General features: G+C 48.5%; 1 long non-coding RNA gene across 1 annotated transcript in view; it reads right to left on the reverse strand.

Annotated features, from left to right (window-relative positions):
• LOC139274862 (uncharacterized) overlaps positions 1-14,455 on the reverse strand; it is a 61,787-nt gene extending 47,332 nt beyond the window's left edge. The window contains exon 1 of the long non-coding RNA XR_011595632.1: positions 14,329-14,455. This is a non-coding gene — a long non-coding RNA (uncharacterized lncRNA). The remainder of the gene's footprint in view (positions 1-14,328) is intronic.
• Between the last annotated feature and the right edge of the window lie 317 nt (positions 14,456-14,772).

Here is a 14,772-nt window from a genome sequence, read left to right on the forward strand (position 1 = left end):
AATTTTGACTACTTCTGGAATTTTCTGTCGTGTCTTTCTTGTGTGGTCTGGGTTTATTTTTATTAATATATCCACGAAGAAGGAAGCTTGACTTGTGCCCATTCAAATACATGGGCTGGAATTTTCATTACCTGGGCAGGTTGGGAGCGGGCAGTCGGCATGGCGGATCGGAACCCCATTCTTCTTTTCATTCCGCTCCTCAGAGCAACTTTCTGTTAGTGTCGCCTATTAAGGCAGGCCTGTGCGTCATCCGGCCCTGTTAAATGGCGGGGGTCTGATGATGTCATCGATGATTCATTTCCACTGGTGCTATTCAAAGCAGCCTTGGTCACCTTGCATTCATCAAGGAGTGTGCAGGCAGCACATATTACCATCTGGTTATTGCCCAGCCTTACAGAGATGGCTTCGCAGAAACAGAGGGCTACACCCAGGTTTTCAGATGACCCCCTACATATTCTTGTGGAGGGAGTCAGAGTACGCAGGGTGGTCCTCTTCCCTGCTGATGGGCGCAAGAGACCCTTCCCAGGAGACAAAAAGAGCCTGGCTCCAAATTGCAGAGGAGGTGAACAGCAGGAACGTGGTGAGGAGGACCTGGGTGTAGTGACAGAAGCACTTCAATGATCCCACTAGATCGAGAAAGGTGAGTGCAAAGCCGCACTCCCCTTCATCCTGATGTGCCTATCTCCACATCCCCATCACTCTGCCTTCCCTCCCCTGCTCCTGCACAACATTACTCACGCCAACTTACCTTGCACGTCCACCCACCCCTCTCTCTCTCTCTCTATCCACATACTTACATATCCCTTTGACTAACCACCACTCGCACTCACCCTCATCCTAATTCAATCATACCAACTACCATCACACAAGGAGGCCATTTGGCATTGGCACTTTGGCATTGGCACCACACCTCTTCATCATCATCATAGGCAGTCCCTCGTATCGAGGATGACTTGCTTCCACACAAAAAGGGATGAGTTTGCAGGTGTTTCAATGAAAGACCTAATATTCCAGGTCCTGAACTACATGTTGAAGGGTGGAAGATGCCTGTGCGTCGATTTTTTTAACGTGTGGCGGCCATTGCACACCAGCCACCACACGGGCTTGACAGAGCTCGGTCTTGGTCCAGTGGCAAGGATTAACCAAGACGACTGGAGGCCAGCTCTGCTGCACGGACCTAGTGCGCACACATATCGCAGTGTGGGCTGACCCATGCTGCTCCTGGGCCTTCGCCTCTTCTGGGCCCCGAACTCACACCTCTCACATCGCTCGCATACAGCAGTCTCTCATAGTCACCCTCTAAAGATGTAAGCCACACATTCCTTACACTCATGCCATTATTCTTACTCAAACTTCTCTTTTTCTCTTTGCAGGAGAAGAGAGCCCACAATAACAGGGAGAGGAAGAGAACTGGAGGTGGCCCTCCAGCGTTCACCACTTTGACAGCAGCCCTGGAGGTCTTATGAGTTGCAGAGCAGCTGGCAGTGGGAGACAGAGAGAGGGGGACCTCTCAGCAACCTGGTGACAGAACTACATCTCATACAGCCAAATAGCATACAGCAGTACTCATATGGGGACTAATATCAGCAGCCAGTGAATGTTCATCGTGTGCCATCATCATCATCATCATCATAGGCAGTCCCTCGGAATCGAGGAAGACTTGCTTCCACTCCTGAAGTGAGTTCTTTGGTGGCTGAACAGTCCAATATGAGAGCCACAGACCCTGTCACAGGTGGGACAGACATTCGTTGAGGGAAGGGGTGGGTGGGACTGGTTTGTGGTGTGCTCCTTCCGTTGCCTGCGCTTGACCTCTTCACGCTCTCGCCATTGAGATTCGAAGAGCTCAATGCCCTCCCGGATGCACTTTCTCCACCTAGAGCGGTCTTCGGCCAAGGACTCCCAGGTGTCAGTGGTGATGTCGCACTTTATCAGGGAGGCTTTAAAGGTGTCCTTGTAACGTTTCCGCTGTCCACCTTTGGTTCGTTAGCCGTGAAGGAGCTTCGCATAGAGCATTTGCTTGGGGAATCTTGTGTCTGGCATGTGAACTATGTGGCCAACCCAGCGAAGCTGATCAAGTGTGGTCAGTGCTTCAATACTGGGGATGTTAGCCTGGACGAGGACGCTGATGTTGGTGCGCCTGTCCTCCCAGGAGATCTGTAGGATCTTGCGGAGACATCGTTGGTGATATATCTCTAGCGACTTGATGTGTCTTCTGTACAGCGTTCATGCCTCAGGAGGGCGGGTATTACTACAGCCCTGTAGACCATGAGCTTTGTGGTAGATTGGAGGGCCTGGTCTTCGAACACTCTTTTCCTCAGGCGGCCGAAGGCTGCACTGGCGCACTGGAGGCGATCTTGAATCTCCTCATCAATGTCTGCTCTTTGTTGATAAGAGGCTCCCGAGGAATGGGAAATGGTCCACGTTGTCCAGGGTCGCGCCGTGAATCTTGATGACTGGGGGTTAGTGCTGTGCGGCGAGGACAAGCTGATGGAGGACCTTTGTCTTACAGATGTTAAGCGTAAGGCCCATGCTTTCGTATGCCTCGGTGAATACATTGACTATATCCTGGAGTTCAGCATCAGAACATGCGCAGACGCAGGCATCGTCCGCGTACTGTAGTTCAACGACAGAGGTTGGGGTGATCTTGGACCTGGCCTGGAGGTGGCGTAGGTTAGTTTAATTCCAGTGGGGAACTTGTTGACTGTGAGGTGGAGCATGGCAGCGAGGAAGATTGAGAAGAGGGGTGGGGCGATGACGCAGCCCTGTTTGACACCGGTCTGGACGTGGATTGGGTCTGTAATGGATCCGTTGCATAAAGGTATCGTTATCCATTCTTGATATAACATTTCTAAATCATCTCTTTGCTCTCCCACAGGCCCATCAAGTGCACCCCCTCCCCCCCCCCCCCCCCCCCACCGCCTCTGCTCCCCCCATCCCTGCCCCACATTGTCCAGGAGGAAGAGGAAACATAGAAACATAGAAAATAGGTGCAGGAATAGGCCATTCGGCCCTTCAAGCCTGCACCACCATTCAATATGATCGTGGCTGATCATTTTTGCAACTTTAGTACCCCATTCCTGCTTTCTCTCCATACCCCTTGATCCCTTTAGCCGTAAAGGCCACATCTAACTCCCTTTTGAATATATCTAACGAACTGGCCTCAACAACTTTCTGTGGTAGAGAATTCCACAGGTTCACAATTCCCTGAGTGAAGAAGTTCCTCCTCATCTCAGTCCTAAATTGCTTACCCCTTATCCTTAGACTGTGACCCCTGGTTCTGGACTTCCTCAACATCGGGAACATTCTTCCTGCATCTAACCTGTTCAATCCCATCAGAATTTTATATGTTTCTATGAGATCCCCTTTCATTCTTCTAAATTCCAGTGAATATAAGCGTAGTCGATCCAGCCTTTCTTCATATGTCAGTCCTGCCATCCCGGGAATCAGTCGGCTGAACCTTCGCTGCACTCCCTCAATAGCAAGAATGTCCTTCCTCAGATTAGGAGACCAAAACTGTACACAATATTCAAGCTGTGGTCTCACCAAGGCCCTGTACAACTGTAGTAAGACCTCCCTGCTCCTATACTCAAATCCTCTCGCTATGAAGGCCAATATGCCATTTGCCTTCTTCACCGCCTGCTGTACCTGCATGCCAACTTTCAATGACTGATGTACCATGGCACCCAGGTCTCTTTGCACCTCCCCTTTTCCTAATCTGTCACCATCCAGATCATATTCTGCCTTCCTGTTTTTGCCACCAAAGTGGATAACCTCACATTTATTTACATTATACTGCATCTGCCATGCATTTGTCCACTCACCTAACCTGTCCAAGTCACTCTGCAGCCTCTTAGCATCCTCCTCACAGCTCACACTGCCACCCAGCTTAGTGTCATCTGCAAACTTGGAGATATTACATTCGATTCCTTCATCTAAATCATTAATGTATATTCTAAATAGCTGGGGTTCCAGCACTGAACCTTGCGGTACCCCACTAGTCACTGCCTGCCATTCTGAAAAGAACTCGTTTATTCCTACTCTTTGCTTCCTGTCTGCCAACCAGTTCTCTATCCACATCAATACATTACCCCCAATACCATGTGCTTTAATTTTGCACACTAATCTCTTGTGTGGGATCTTGTCAAAAGCCTTTTGAAAGTCCAAATACACCACATCCACTGGTTCTCCCTTGCCCACTCTACTAGTTACATCCTCAAAAAATTCTAGAAGATTTGTCAAGCCTTATTTCCCTTTCATAAATCCATGCTGACTTGGATCAATCCTGTCACTGCTTTCCAAATGCGCGCTATTACATCTTTAATAATTGATTCCAACATTTTCCCCACTACCGATGTCAGGCTAACCGGTCTATAATTCCCTGTTTTCTCTCTCCCTCCTTTTTTTACAAAGTTGGGTTACATTAGCTACCTTCCAATCCATAGGAACAGATCCAGAGTTTATAGAATGTTGGAAAATGATCACCAATGCATCCACTATTTCTAGGGCCACTTCCTTAAGTACTCTGGGATGCAGACTATCAGGCCCTGGGGATTTATCGGCCTTCAGTCCCATCAATTTCCCTAACACAATTTCCTGACTAATAAGGATTTCCTTCAGTTCACCCTCTCACTAGACCCTTGGTCCCCTAGTATTTTGGAAAGTTATTTGTGTCTTCCTTAATGAAGACAGAACCAAAGTATTTGTTCAATTGGTCTGCCATTTCTTTGTTCCCCATTATAAATTCACCTGATTCTGACTGCAAGGGACCTACATTTGTCTTCACTAATCTTTTTCTCTTCACATAGCTATAGAAGCTTTTGCAATCAGTTTTTATGTTCCCTGCAAGCTTCCTCTCATACTCTATTTTCCCCTTCCTAATTAAACCCTTTGTCCTCCTCTGCTGAATTCTAAATTTCACCCAGTCCTCAGGTTTGCTGCTTTTTCTGGCCAATTTATATGCCTCTTCCTTGGATTTAACACTATTCCTAATTTCCCTTATTAGCCACCTTCTCCGTTTTATTTTTACGCCAGACAGGGATGTACAATTGTTGAAGTTCATCCATGTGATCTTTAAATGTCTGCCATTGCCTATCCACCATCAACCCTTTAAGTATCATTCGCCAGTCTATCCTAGCCAATTCACGACTCATACCATCGAAGTTACCTTTCTTTAAGTTCAGGACTCTCATCTCTGAATTAACTTTGTCACTCTCCACCTTAATGAAGAAAACTACCATATTATGCTCACTCTTCCCCAAGGGGCCTTGCACAACAAGATTACTAATTAATCCTCTCTCGTTACACATCACCCAGTCTATGATGGCCAGTTCTCTAGTTGGTTCCTTGACGTATTGGTCTATAAAACCAACCCTAATACACTCCAGGAAATCCTCCTCCACCGTATTGCTACCAGTTTGGTTAGCCCAATCTATATGCAGATTAAAGTCACCCATGATAACTGCTGAACCTTTATTGCACGCACCCCTAATTTCCTGTTTGATGCCATCCCCAACCTCACTGCTACTGTTTGGTGGTGTGTACACAACTCCCACTAGCGTTTCCTGCCCTTTGGTGTTCCACAGCTCTACCCATACAGATTCCACACCATTCAAGCTAATATCCTTCCTTACAATTGTGTTAATCTCTTTAACCAACAACACTACCCCACCTCGTTTTCATTTCTGTCTATCCTTCCTGAGTATTGAATACCCTTCCTCAAAGACGACTCCTCAAAGGAACCTCCAGCTTCTGAGGGCACAGCATAATCAGACACCCAGCACCAGTGCAGATACACACATCTCGGTGGGTCCCACGCGAGATAGATTAGTGTTGTCACCTAGTGTCTCACAATTCACAAGTGAGCAAGAGCAGATGGTGCAGACAGGGACAGCAGTGGAGACTCCTCGCCGGAGGGCGCAGGACGCTCCCAGCTCTGCTCAGCTGCATGCAGACACTAAGCCTCAGGGTCCATCACGAAAGAGGGCGATCCTGGAGGTGCAGCAAGAAGTGCAGGAGGATCTGACAGGTTTCGCAACTGCAATGTCTATAAATTTGCAGAGAATGGAGGAGTCTATCTCCAACATGAGCACCACCGTGTCGCAGGCTATGGCGACTGTAGACTCTTCTATGGAAAGGATGGCCACCTGCATGGAGCAGCTAATGTGCCACTCACAGCAGCACATGCTATCTATAGACAACAGATGGCAGTGCTCATAGACCTCCTCTCTAGGAGGGATGTTAAAGTAGACTTGGGTCCTTGTGGCCGCTCTGCTGTGCAGTAAGTTGCTCTCCAGCTCCTTGCTAACAGGGAAATGATGGTGGCCCACAAGAGGGATGATAGTGAGAGCGGACATGGAAGTTGGGTCTCCTTTCAAAGCACTCACACTTCTCCCCTGTTGCCTCCCCCTCAGTCAGAGACTCAGATTCCTTCTCGGATCACGATGGCCGAGTCTGTCCCTGCACAGTCGGAAGAGGAGCAGACTTTGGCGGGCCCACCACAGGCTCCAAAACCCAGAGGATGCCCGCCAAAAGTGTCTACATAGTTGCAGCAGGGAAGGGAGCAGACTGCCACTACCTCTGCTGCAGCCATAGGGGTAGCACCTTGTAGAAGCACACGTAAGCGAAAGATGACACAGAAGTAGATGCACAAGTATAAGTTTCTGGGTGTTTAAAGAAGTATTTCTGTTAGGTTCCATTACTGCTGTGTCACATGTAAAACTATTTATTTTCACCAATTTCTGGTCATGCCCATTTTTTTCTGCTACTTTTGGAAGTGGCTTAGTGAGTTGGAGTTGGATCCTGGAGTACCTGGCCGATGCATACTGAAGGGCTGTAGATCTGTGGTGAGACTTAAGGAATGTCTGAGTCATTGTAGGGATGTTTGATGGTGTTGTTGGGGTGGGGGGAACCTGGCACAGCATGTGACAGCCATATGGGTGTAATGCAGGAAGTTAAGTAAATCTGGCCATGATGAGGCCTCCCAGGCTTGGGCGCTTTTGGCATCTGGATCTCCTGTTCCTCCTGCTCCTCCTCATCTTCCAGCTGATGTTCCTCCTCCTCTGAAGAGGCTGTGCACTCTGCACCTTGCTCCTCATGCAGCTCCAATCCTCGTTGCTGCGCTATGTCATGCAATGCGCAGCAGACAATGATTCTGGAGGCCCTGGCTGGTGTGTACTGAAGGGCTCCTCTAGATCTGTCAAGACATCTGAAGCGCATTTTGAGCATGCCTATTATCTGCTCTGTGACACATCTGGTGGACATGTGGCTTTATGAACCACCTGTGAACTCATCCTTTTTTTTGGCGTGGAAGCAAGCCATCCTCGTTTCGAGGGACTGCCTATGATGATGTGGCTTTCATTATATCTCTCATGGGCCTCAGTACTTGACCTCCTCAAGGGTGTCATGAGCCACGTCTTCAGTGGATAGACCTTGTCTCCAAGTAGCCAGTTGGTAAGTGTGTTTGGCGGTGTGAATAACTAAGGGAGGGTGGACTGACACAGGATGAAAGAGTCATGACAGCTGCCAGAGAATTTGGCACACACCTGCATGATGATCTTCCTATGGTTGCAGACGACTGCACATTGAGGAAATGGAAGCCCTTGCGGTTGATAAACACTACTGGATGTCAAGGGTTCTGGGGAACGGGCAGGGAAGTGGAGTTGAGGCCAAGGTCAGATCAGCCATGATCTTATTGAATGGCAGAGCAGGCTCGAGGGGGCAAATGGCCTACTCCTGCTCCTATTTCTTATGATGGGGTGCCCTGAATACCACATGTGTGCAGTCGATGATGCCCTGCACCCATGGGAAGCCAGCCAGAGCGGCAAAGGCCAGTGCCCACTCAGTAACACTGGCTTCATCAGTGGCAAAGATGATATTGTCAAACAGGGCATAGGTGACCTGTGTGATGCATCTGTGGGCGGCCGATGGCGAGGTGCTGCAGATGTCTGCTGCAGATCCTTGGAAAGAGCCAGAGGCTAAAACGTTCAGGGCACTGGTGACTGGTAAAGTGCATCCACCAAGTCCTCTAGGCTGCAGGTCTTGCTCCAGCAATCTGCAAATGTCTGCGACGACCTGGCGTGACAGCCTGAGCCTCCTCTGGCACTGCTGCTCAGTCATGTTGAGGAAGTTCATCCTTTGCCTGTATACCCTGTGTTGGGGGTATCATCTCAGGCGCAGGGCACCCCTGCCGCTGATGCCCTCTGTCCTGTGCAGCATCAGGTCATTGAGGAGAAAGTTGTTGGTGCTGTTGCTGCTGCTGCTGGTGTTGGGACTCATCCTGGTTCAATTCTGAGGACCAAGGTGAGACAGTATAAATGGCACCAATGTTGATGTAATAGATGGCAGGTCAAGTAGAGATCAGAGAAGCAATCTGTCAATGGTGTGATAGTAGCCCTGAGGTGAGAGTGTCTTCCGAATTTGTAGAAAAGACTTGCAAACCCTAGACATCTAAATCTGTGCTGAAAATGCACCCTGCAAGAGCTTTTCCCTTCGGTAAGTAAGCAGGTGTGAGGTGACAGTATTTATTGTGCTTTCCATGCTCTGCAGTAATGGCCTCGATCAATGGCCACTGAACGTCTGTGACAGACGTGCTTCCTGAGCTGTGTGATTCCTGTGGTCACACAGTGAGATTCAAACAGTCTGGTTAAAAACACTGACAACAGTGTAATAATGGTCTAAATTAGGTCGCCTGCCTCTGCTGTTCGGGTCCGTGCCGCGCTGGCAAACGTGCCCGAGCTAAAGGCGCGAGGAGTTGGAATGACAGCGGGTTCCAGACACGCCCTTATTTATTGCAAATTTCACTCCGGACCTGCCTCCAATCCCGCACGCACGGCAGCATGAAAATTCCAGCCATAGAATTTATTGGGGGGGAAGGGGGGGGAGGGCAAAATGTAACCCCCAAAAAATGGGTGTGTTGGGGTCAGGTGGGAGGTTAAAGTGTTAAAAATCCCAATCCCAACCCGCCCACTTCTGGTTTTAATGGAGGCGGGATGGGGGGCAGGCAGCCAACCCGCTCACAGGAGGCGGGTTGGCACTTTAAATATGATAATGAGGCTGGACACCTGGGATTTAACCTGCTCTGCTGGTTTGACTGTGGCCAGCAGGAATCCCGGACCTCGGGAATTCCGGACCTCGGGAATCCCGGCAGCTGCAGAGAGGCGAAGTCAGCCTCGGGGAGCACTCCTTGTGGGCCAGGAGGAGCAGGAGTGCGGAGTACTTCCTCCCAGCCCCCCAAGCCTCCCACCACAGGATCGGACCTCGCAGGGTTGGAGATAGCCCCCCCGCCCCCCCCCAGATCAGATCCCTCCGGGATTGGGGGTCGCACCTTCCTGGGGTTGCAGCCTCTTGTCCAGCATTTCCTGCCCGACTGCAAGCCACCCTGTCAATCAGGCTGACTTCCGTGCAAGGAACATGTCAATGACGTCACATACACGCTGTGGAGTTAAAACTTGCGGGTTTCTCGCACTCTACCGCGCCCCCCCCCCCCACCCCCGCTCCCAGCGGGTCTCCACCTAAAGATTACGCCCATTATCTCCAAAAAAAAATATGGAAACTTTTTCTAAATGTCCATTCAGAGCATAGCAGTAACACAATGTTCCGTATTTACTTCATGGTATCTCATAAGGGCCATTTCCATATTCACACTCTTCCTGTAGGGAGAGGCACTCAGAGGGAGCTCATCCAAGGAAAATCATACAGCCTGTGATTTGATACTCATTTCGAACAATAGTATATGGGCTATGTGTCTGCAATTTCCCACATTGTGCCCCCTGCAAGCACAGCTACCCACTGACAGCATGGAAAGTGCTCTATAATGAATCACGAAGGTTCAGACTCACATTTATAATACTATTCTGTCCTGTATTAAGAAGTTGAAGTGATGACACGTTGGTCTAAGTGTGTCAACAGTAGACCTAAAAAGACAAAAGGTCAACGCTGACAAACTGAAGTGAAAACAAGAAAGCGTAGATTTTTCACATTGTTGGGTGTGGAAGCTGTACTGGAGTAGCTTCTATCAGGGCACGGCTAGTTCTGGAGTACAGTTCGTCATCACTACAGCCGGAATATTGTCGAGGTCCATAGCCTCTGCTGAAGCCCAGTGCACTCATCCATTTCTTGATGTCACGTGAAGTGAGTCGAATTGGCTGAAGACTGTCATCTGTGATGGTGGAGACTTTAGGAGGAGGCCTAGCAGGATCATCCACTCAACACTTCTGGCTGAAGATGGTTGCAAATGCATCAGCCTTGTCTTTTGCGCTCATGTGCCATCGTTGAGGATGGGGATGTTCATGGAGTCTCCTCCTCCCATTAGTTGCTTAATTGTTCGCCACCATTTCCAACTGGATTTGGCAGGATTGCAGAGATCTGACCTGATCTGTTGATTGTGGGATCACTTAGCCCTGTCTATAGCATACTGCTTCCACTGTTTAGCATGCAGGAAATCCTGTGTTGCAGCTTCACCAAGTTGGCACCTCATTTTCAGGTACGCCTGGTGCTGCTCTCAGCATGCATGCTCTTCTACATTCCTCAATGAACCAGGGTTGGTCCCCTGGCTTGACAGATATGACAGGCCATGAGTTTGCAGATTGTGGTGGAATACTGATCTGCTGCTGCTGATGGCCCACAACACCCTCGCGGATGTCCAGTCTTGAGCTGCTAGATCTGTTCCTAACCTATCCCACTTAGCATGGTGGAAGTGCCACATAGCACAATGGAGGGTGCCTTCAGTGTGAGGATGGGACTTGGTTTCCACAAGGACACTCCTACCAATGTGTCATGGACTCTTGATCACACCTTCTATCACTGTAGTACCCTGGAACGAACCTATGACAAATAAGTTAAGGCCAGTGGTGACTTTCACAGGCACATCATGGCCATTTGGTTCAGTAGGCAGTAGGTCTCCTTGCAGGAAACAGCCATCTCAGTGACAGCCTACGTGGAGAAGTGTAGGCTCCTCAGGCACTGCTCCTCAGACAGATCGAGAAACCCTACTCTAGGCTCGAAGGCTCGTGGGCTCTGATGCTGAAGAGGAGTGCAGAGTTAAAGTGGCGGTGGGCGTGAAACGAGTGGGAGCAGGGCAGTAAGTTTTCCCACATAATTTTAACTCCCATTCCAACTCCGCTCCTGCTGGGTGTAGAGAGTTAAAATTCCTCCTCAAGTGTTGGACTCAAAATAAAAAGGAAAGACTCGCGTTTATATAATACCTTTCACATCTTAAAGCACTTTACAGCCAATGAAGTACTTTTAAAGTGTAGTTATTGTTGTAATGTAGAGAATGCAGCAGCCAATTTGCACACAGCAAGCTCCCACAAACAGCAATTAAAAATAAATGACCAGATCATTTTAGGTGTTGGTTGAGGGATAAGTATTAGCCTGAAACTGGGATAACTCCCCTGCTCATCTTCAAATTGTGCTGTAGGATCTTTTCCAACCAGCGTGGATGGCAAACAGGGCCTCGGTTTAACACCTCATCTGAAAGATAACACCTCCGACAGCGCAACACTCCCTCAGTACGGCACTGAAGTGTCGGTCAAGGTTGTGTGCTCAAATCTCTGGAGTGGGACTTGAAGCCACGACCTTCTGACTCAGAGGCGGGAGTGCTGGCTCTGAGCCTAGGCTGACACCTTAACAGCATCTGAATGAAAGATAGATAGGCCCTGAAAATCCATGGTCTTTTTGGTGTACTTGTGCCGTAATTTTGGCAGTAGTCTGCTGGAAAAGCTGCATCTTTGGTTGGGATCTGAACACACTGAGGTAACCTGTGGAGGATGGGGCTGCCGCCCACTCCAAGCAAGAAGCTCGTAAGTTGCATTTTCCCACTTTTGGGGCCCTCAGATGGTCCTTTCCTAAGGTCAGTGGAGGTAGACCTGGTGAAACTAGGCATACCAGCCAAGCAAGAGTGGTGGTGGGACCCACCTGGAGTTCCAAGCTGGAATGAAGGTCTGGTCCCATAGAAACATAGACACATAGAAAATAGGAACAGTTGTCGGCCATTTCACCCTTTGAGCCTGCTCCACCATTCAATATGATCATGGCTGATCCTCTATCTCAACACCATATTCCTGCTTTCTCCCCATACTCCTTGATGCCTCTTGTGTCTAGAAGTCTATCTATCTCATTCTTAAATATATTCAGTGACTTGGTCTCTACAGCCTTCTGTGGTAGAGAATTCCACAGGTTCACCACCCTCTGACTGAAGAAATTTCTCCTCGTGTCAGTCCTAAATTTCCTACCCCATATCCTGAGACTGTGACCCCTTGTTCTAGGCTTCCCAGCCAGGGGAAACATCCTCCCCGCATCCAGTCTGTCCAGCCCCGTTAGAATTTTATACGTTTCAATGAGATCCCCTCTCATTCTTCTAAACTCCAGTCTGGTGAACCTTCGTTGTATTTCCCTCGAAGAGAAGGAGCTTCTTTCGATAATAAAATTCTAAAGTCATAAGGGGCAAATCACAGACGCTTCCAAAAAGGATGCGGCACTCTACCCCAGTAGACAAATTCTAGACTCTCCAATGGGTGACTGAGTGCTGTAAATGCACCCCTAATGGTGCAGGTGCCTTGTCACTGTAATGATAATCAGAAGACATCCCCCCCCAATCCCCGACCGTGCAAAATTTGACAGGACGAGCAACAATGCCGGGCACTGCTCAGCCCTTATGCCACGATGTCTCTCTGCAGATTTCCAGAGAAATAGAGGCAGAAATTCGGTATCGTCCCGTTTGGGGACGGTAACAGTCGGGAGGCGTGAGACTTAGCGCCAGGCAGGGATGTTCCGCCTCTCTCTCTCTCTCTCTCTCTCTCTCTCTCTCTCTCTCTCTCTCTCTCGAGAAATTCGGGTTACCGGCACCAGAAGGAAGTGGGGAGCTAAATCAAAGGCTCTATTTCTTTACTGGGACGCTAACAATGCAGACACCTCAGCAGCACTGCACACTGGGCCGTCCAGCGCTAATGCGTCCACAGGCCTCTTCCCTCGATCAAAGGAAAGGGCTCACGCTGCTGGCTCTGCAAATGGCAAAGGGACCTACCTGGACCATCATGGAGCAGGGGTGCTGCGCGATCAGCCCGACTCTCAAGCAGAATGCCGCACTGAGCGATCGCGCGAACAAAGCAGAGCAGCAGCGGGAAAAGCAAGGTAAGTTTTTTTAACTTTCCATCGGCCACCTCGCCTTTAATTTTCATTTCTGTAGCGGCCAGCCGCCCACTGCACGCCTCCTGCAGCTGTCGGTACTTTCACCCGGCGCTGCTGCAGGGGACGGAAGTGAATTTTGGGGCTGGGGCATTAACCCCGCGGCGATGCTCGCGGCGATGATGTCACGATCTCTGGACGCAGGAGATCGGGGTGCAATGCTGTAGCGCCGCCGCTAAACTCCCGCCCAATATGGCGGGAATAAATCAGTTGATTTAATCAGTCGAATTAGTCGAAACTTTCAGCCGAATCAATCAGTCAAAGCAATCAGCCGAATCAATCAGTCAAATATGGCGGGAGTGGTTGCCAGAGTCAGGCCTGGGCCGTAAGGCATTTGTGCCTCGTTATTAATGGGAAGTACAAATGCACTGAATTTCTAGCCCATAATGTTTTGGATGAGAGCTTTTTATCGTAACAGACAAAGAATCTCAACCCAAGACCTAAGCTACTTTTCTAAAACATATCCTCTTTCAGTTGCTGACTAACCTGCTTGCAAATTTTTTGTGTCAGTGGTAATTTAACGTGACTTATTACAGGGATGGCATAAGGAGTTTAAAATATCAGAAATGACTGATTGAAGTTAATTGGATCTTTCCCCCACCACCCCCCACACCTCCACCCCCCCCTCCCCCCCCCCCCCTTCATAAATGAGCAAACTGGTGATTTAAGCTCAGGAACAGTAAGCATTTACTATTGTGTTAAACCCATATTTGAAAATGGGCCGTGGCAGCAATACCACTAAAAACACATCTTAATGCCAAAAGTGCAATTTTCTCCTTTCCAGAAGCTAAGCAGTAGAATTACTAACAGCCAAAAATAAGGACCGCAGTGACTCATTGGAGAACCACCAACCACTGCTGTCTCGCTCCTTCTCTGTTACTTTGACTGCAATTGGTTTTGGATTTTCCAAAATTCAATCACAAACTCACATTGCTGTTATTTAATGGATCACATGAAATAATTTTGCATCATATGGAACTATTCCACAGTCACATGAAATAGGTTAGCTCAGGGCTATGATTAACTGTAAATTATATAAAGAAACCTCACTGACATTCCCAAATTCCAGAATTTGCTGCAACATGCCACATCTGAAGTAAACAATTTTAAAGAAACAAAACAGCCATTAATATTTTCCACACTTACCACGAAGACAGATTTCCATGCACAATGAGACCAAAAGAGTGTAAATGTGCACTTCTGGCAATTTTTGTGTGGTGCAGATACTTGATGAAAGGTGAATGTATTTTCCCCACCAAGATTCGGTGCCCAGTGTGTCTGCAAACACACTCTGAGCATTTTATGGCAGTGAGGACAGCTGTCTCCAACTATAAATAAAATAAACTCGTGGAAGCCATGACCTGAGCACACAAACAGGCGTCATAACATCAGATACATTGCTGAATCCAAAATGTAATTAGAGTGGAATATAAATATGGGCTACTTGGATGGTCCACAGGCCCACCTGCCAGTCCGATTCAAAGGCTCCATACAGTGTTTGGTCTTTAATTATCGACATGAGACTCCATAATGTCACAGACGCGTGGTTTCCCTAATTAGATTTCTAAGTTTAAAGACTAAACATAAGAC

This window comes from Pristiophorus japonicus, chromosome 10 (genome assembly GCF_044704955.1).
Source record: "Pristiophorus japonicus isolate sPriJap1 chromosome 10, sPriJap1.hap1, whole genome shotgun sequence".
NCBI classification, from domain to species: Eukaryota; Metazoa; Chordata; class Chondrichthyes; family Pristiophoridae; genus Pristiophorus; species Pristiophorus japonicus.